Source organism: Enhydra lutris, unplaced genomic scaffold, assembly GCF_002288905.1.
Source record: "Enhydra lutris kenyoni isolate GAN:26980312 unplaced genomic scaffold, ASM228890v2 scaffoldscaffold58, whole genome shotgun sequence".
NCBI lineage: Eukaryota > Metazoa > Chordata > Mammalia > Carnivora > Mustelidae > Enhydra > Enhydra lutris.
Window position 1 is genome coordinate 10,522,159 of NW_019154142.1, and position 6,695 is coordinate 10,528,853.

Genomic DNA, 6,695 nt, shown 5'->3' on the forward strand with positions numbered 1-6,695 from the left:
TTTTATGTTATACTATTGGCTTCTGTGAATTTGAACAGCACACTCCACTGGCAGAAGTCCTTGTGGGGCACAAAATGAACTTACTGAAGTTTTACAATGATATCTCTTATAAAATAAGTCTCATGCATCTCCCAACCTGTAAAGCCCATACATTTCAGTAGTCTCACAACATGGCCATGAGAGTTGAGGGAAATGTGCTCTTTCACCCCTCCGAAGACCATAGTCGATGTTGAGGGCACTGCCTCTCCTTCCCTGTTGTAAAGAGGAAACTTTACAAAGAGGCAACAAGCTGCCCTGTGGGCCAAGTGTGGCCTTTGGAGTTGGCAGAGAAGGGAGGATGTGAGCAGGATTTTGAACCAGTGAAACCCCACTTTCTTAAGGCCACTCTGTGTGGTCAAGTTAGTTAACCTCTCTGAAACATGTATCATTTGTTGTAAAACAAGGATGATGTTATTCCTTTCTTCAGGGTGTAGCTGTGATCATTTAGTGGGATGGTGCATATGGAACATACAGCAGAATCTGCGCATGATCAGTGCTCAGTAGACATCAGCTTTCTAAAGTTACTTTATTACTCTAAGCTTCCTTTCCTAACTCCTAGAATGGGGACAATAAAACCCTCCCCATGGTGTTGTTTGTGGAATGAGAGCTAGTGTAGGTGGAGAGTCTGGCTCATGATGAGTCTTTGATGAATGGTTGTCATTATTCCTTAGCCCTACAAACCCCATGGGAGGCTGGAGTTTCAGAAGGACTTAGCAGTGTGAGGGTTGAGCCCAGAAGACACACAAACTGAGTGGAAATTACTTAGGTTAATAAGATATGGTCTCCTTTCACTCTTTTTATCTCATTCAGTTAAAGCTCCCGGAGTTGATGAACCCCTGGCTTACCAGGATCCAGGACGAGGCTCCAACCCAGACACTGAGTGGTCAGAACATGCCTTATTTCTTGGGTTCCAGACTCAGTCACTCTCCAAAACTGTCTCCTTTTCTTGTTTAATGGCTAATAGGTAGAGAAAGGGCTAAAGAAAATGTCTGTATTATTTCTTAATGCTTTTTTCTCCTTTATTCATAAAAAAAGATTAAGAATTTATAGCTTAGGGGCACCTGGGTGGCTCAGTGGGTTAAAGCCTCTGCCTTCGGCTCAGGTCATGATCTCAGAGTCCTGGGATTGAGCCCCACATCGGGCTCTCTGCTCAGCGGGGAGCCTGCTTCCTCTTCTCTCTCTGCCTACTATGATCTCTGTCTTTCAAATAAATAAATAAATAAAATCTTAAAAGAATTTATAGCTTAAGGAATAAAATCTAGTTTGGTATATTCCAATGTTCCTGTTAACTGTTGTTTTATAAAAAAAAAATAACTAAAATGTAAACTCCTAGACTATTGACAACTATTATATGATCTTTGACAGTTTCTGATTGGGAATTTGGAGGGCTTGGCTGGGCACTTCTGGCTCTGGGTCTCTCCAGTGATTTACAGTCTTTGCTGTCTGGAACTGGAACATCAGTGGCCTAGGACACCTCATTCTTCATGTAGACTCAGCACTTATGGTCTCCTTGGGTGGGATAGTTTGGTTTCATCACAGCATGGTGGCCTCATGCTAATTCAGAGGGCTCATGTGGTGGCCTAGGGCTCCAGCACAAGTGTTCCAGAGAACCAAGTGCAAGCTGCATTGCCTTTTATGACCCAGACTCAGAAGGAGGACTGGTTATATAATCTGTGGGGCCCAGTGCAAAATGAAAATGTGGGTTCTTTGTTGCTAAGAATCTCAAGATTGCAGTAGCATACCATTAAACCAAGTAAGGAGCCCTTCTGAGCATGGGGCCCTTTATGGCTTCTTAGGTCCCATGACTAGGAAAGTCACCCTTACCATACTGTAGGTGATCTGGTCAAGAAGGTCAACCCAGATTCAGGGGTGAGAACATAGGGAAACCTAACTTCTGAGGACAGGATTGTCAAAGAATTTGCAGATATGTATTAAATCCTCTTATCTAGATTCATCTGATTCCTCCTTTTTTTTTTTTCACTTTTCTGTGTTCTGTTGTTCATTCTGTTCATTCTTACTTTGTGTATATTATCCTTTCCTTATCTTAGTTTCTTTAGTTTTATTTGCAAGGCTTTTTTTTTTCTTTCCAGTTTTCATTTGAGGTTAGTCAAATTTAGATTTTAAATTACATATTTTTAACAATTGTTTGGAAATTTGACTTTCAAATTTGCTTGGCCAAATGCTTCTGGTCCACCTGGAAATGCCTTGTCATAGTTTTCCGCCTTTCCCTGAGCTCTGTGCTCTGTAGCCAGCTGCCTCTGGGTTGTGTCACTTCGTGTTCAGCATCTGCCAGGGCAGAAGGAGGGGCCGAATTCATTAAAATCCTCGAGGAGGAAGACATACTTCTTGATTAGGGTTCAAGCTGAAAGGAAAAAAATACATATGTTCCCCCCAACATGCACACCCCCCCAACACACACACACACACACACACACACACACACACACACCCCACTCTTTGGACAAATGTGTGGCAGTGTCCTCTGCTTGGGCACATGGAACATCTTTGCCTGCTGCAGCTGAGGGTTTTTAAATTTAATCCTCATTATCATATGACCTTCATCAAGACTTTCCAGATTATTGTCTTCTATTCAGGCCACTGAGTTTCTTAATCCTTAAAAATTAATTACATACTAACTAGCTTGTTTATGTCACTTTCAGTTTATATGGCACTAAATTCTCAGATAGGAATTAGATATTAACTAGCATGTTTATGTCACATTAGGCTGACATGGCACTTTAAGTTTTATCATTACTCAGTTGGAACCTTACAGGAAAACCCTAAACATTTGTTCCTATTGATAGTTGAGAAAACCGAGGCTCAAAATGTAAGCTCCTTTTTCTAGATTTATGCAGGTTTTAAGCTGTGGAGCTGAAGACTGAACCCTGGTCTTCCAGCTCCAAACGATTAGTGCATTTGCACTGCCTCACACAGTGAGTTTCAGACTTTGCTGAATTCAGTGTCCAATGAAAAGCAAGAGATTATTTACATTCAGTTTTTCCTTACATGTGTCAAGGCTCAGTGGTGCTGGCAGTGGTAAATCACAGATGATTGCCCAGATATTCAAGGCCTGGCTTGAACATGGTTTTCCTTAATTTTTTGAATAGATAACATAGGAACATGATCGAAAGTTTGATCCTTGACTCCACAATGAACACTTGTAACTATATATATATATATCCCTTAAAACACTCACAAATGTTAGCGTACTGTTTGTTCTATTCTGCACCTTCATTCGTTTCATATAGCAATGCAACTTGGAGCTATCTCGTTACCATTATTGACTGCAGTGTATTTCATTGTGTGTATGTGCAATCACTTACTTAACCAGTCCTTCAACCAAAGGGTGTTTGGTTTTTAACTGATTGTTTTCTGTTACAAAAAAAAAAAAAAGTTACATTTTAATTCCCTTTTACATACTTGTTTGTATATATGTCAGAGTATTTTTATAAGATATATTAGGGTGAGAATATGCATATGTAAACTTTTCATAGATACTTAATTTTTTAAAGATTTTATTTATTTATTTGAGAGAGAGTGAGAACGAGAGAGAGAGAGAGAGAGAGAGAGAGAGTGAACGCACATACAGAGGGAAAGGGAGAGAGAGGAGCAGACTCGCACAGAGCCCGGAGCCTGAGGCAGGGCTCGAGATCATGACTCGAGCCAAAGGCAGATGCTTAACTGACTGAGCCACCCAGGTGCCCCATAGATATTTAATTTTTATATGACTAGAATTTATGTGTCAGGATTTGTACATTTACATTTTAGTAGACACTCCCAAATTTCTCTGTAAAGACGTTGTTGGAGGAGATCATGGAGAGGATGTGACCACTAGTTGACCTGTAGGTTGGATCTGGGCAATTGGTCTCTTCACCCCCACCTTGTCTTTAGAATATATGTTCTACCCACCGTGCCCACAGCTGGAGCCATTTTCAAGGACACAGCCTTGAGAGAGTAATGTGTTCTTCAGACCATCTGGATGATACGCATGACTGGACCCCCTTAAGGCCTGTATAGCCTATATATAAAATTTTACAATTCTGATGGATGGGTGTAGAGATTGCTTGTCTTGTAGCCACTTAGGTCAAGCCTTTATGTAAGTTCCCTTACTTATTAAACCTCTCCCCAACCAGTCTGAAGTGAGTGGTCTGCCTCTTTTTGGGTCTCTCCTTGCCCTTCGTTTACTGGAGCTCATTTCAGGTTTCACTTGGGCATTCCCGAGGTTGTAAACCAACGATTGTTCTAATTACCTTCCTACCAACATTATTGTAAGCGTATTTGCTTCCCCTCTCCAATATAATATGCAATCAAATTTTGTTTTTCTCCATTCTGACTGTTAAAAAATGGAATCATAGTGTTCAGTTTCACTTAATTTGAGTAAGGTCGACTAATTTCCAATATCATTTTTTGTGATGTACTGTTTTTGCACACTTTTTCCTTGTTGATATTTTCTGACTGATATGTTGGAATCCTTAAATGTATTGCAGATAGGTTGCCCTGTTTGTTATTTGCAAACTGGAGAAAGAACATTTCAGGAGGAGGGAATAGCAAGTGAAAATACCCTGAGGCATGCAAGAATAGAAACAACAGTGGGGCTAATTTTCTCCACTTTGTGATTTCTTTTCTTTCTCTCTCTTTTTAAGATTTTTCTTTTCTTTCCTTTTCTTTCTCTCTCTCTCTCTTTTTTTTTTTTTTTTTTTTTTTTTTTTTTAAGATTTTGTTTATTTATTTGACAGAAACACAGCGAGAGAGGTAAAACAGGCAGTGGGAGAGAGAGAAGCAGGGTTCCTGAGCAGGGAGCCCATCATGGAACTCTATCCCAGGACCCTTGGATCATGACCTGAGCTGAATGCAGACACTTAAAGACTGAGCCACCCAGGCGTCCCTTGTGATTTCTTTTCAAGCAGAAATAAAAAATTGTTATGGAGTCAAATTCATTATTTTTTTATATTATAGTTGTAACGTAAGTTCAAAACCATCCTAATCTGAGGTTGTAAAAATATCTCCCAAAATTTTTTTTTTTAGCAATTATAATGCTTCTATTTTGTATGTTGAAATCATATATCCATCCGTAATTTATTTTTGTGAAAGGTAAGAATTAGAAATGTATTTTCCCCCAGATGGTTACTCAATTGTTCTGATAACATTTACTGGACAATTCATTTTTTGCCCACGATCTGTAAGGATACTTTTATCATATCTTAAATGCTTGAATGTATTTGAGTCCATTTCAGGACTCTGTTCTGTCCTATTGTTCTGTCCTTTTCAGGCATAGTATCATACTGCTTTAACTAGTGTAGCTTTATAATATCTTCTCTGGTTGGGCTTATCTTCTAATTACTTTCCTTTCTCAGAATATTCTTGCAAGATTATTATTTTTTTTAAAGATTTTTTTTTTTAATTTATTTATCTGACAGACAGAGATCACAAGTAGGCAGAGAGGCAGGCAGAGAGAGGAGGAAGCAGACTCCCTGCTGAGCAGAGAGCCCGATATGGGGCTCGATCCCAGGACCCTGGGATCATGACCTGAGCCGAAGGCAGAGGCTTTAACCCCTGAACCACCCAGGCGCCCCGCAAGATTATTTTTTAATATTTAACTTTAGAATTAGCTTGTTTCATTCCAGATATTGCTGGTGGTATCTTTATTGGGGTAGCATTAAATAGATATCTTTATTTTAATACTGAGTTTTCTAGCTACTTATCTGAATTTTAAGGTGAGTTTCCTTGGAGTCAACAAATGTATGAAGACAAGTGTTGATAACTCATTTTATTGAGAAGGAGAGATCTTTTTAGAGGTTCCAAACATCCTTATTGTTCAATGTCACAACAATGACAAATCTTGAAAGAGGCCTAAGACCAGATTTTCTCCCTTTATACTCTTGATCTTTCTATAGTTATATGGTCTACATATCCAGTCAGTCTCATCTATCCCTTTATGATGGGGAAAAACAGGTTCTTGAGACCAAGGGTGCACCTGTCATGACACACAATACTAAGAAACATGATGTAGTAAAAGTAGCTTTAGAGTGGGCAAGATTCCAGTTCCTCCCTGATTTTGCCATTTCCTACCTGTGAGATCCTGGGAAAATTATTCAACTTTTGTAAAAACTTAGCTGCTTCTTCAGCAAATGGTGGATAGTACTTAATTTGTAGAGGATTAGTGAGAATGTACCCTACCCTATTTGGATTTTGGAGGCATTCAATAAATGGTACCTATTTCCCCCCTTCAGAAATATGAAATACCTTCCCATATGACATTGTGATTTTGTGATCATTTTGTAGTGTGAAGTTTACCAGACTAGTGATTTTTTCCCCCCACAGCTAAAGCTTCCGGCTGTACTAAGGGGAATACTTTTGGCCTAGATAGGGAAATGGGCTCTCTTTAAGGTTACAGTATGTGGCCTTGGTCTCTACAGCTTTCCCTATTCAGCTGTGCTATGCCTTTGGGCCTCTTCCCTGCCCCTTTAGAGTACATTTTTGTCTTCATTGGTGGGTTCTCCCAATTCTTTCTTTTTTTTCTAAGGTAAATTTTCACTAGAAAATAGCCATTTAAAATGAACCCACTTAGAATAGGGACCAAAGCTTTATAGTAAAAAATGGAAAAGGTCTAAATTGATCTCTTGCCTTGAACTAAAACTAAAACTTAACGAAAATAC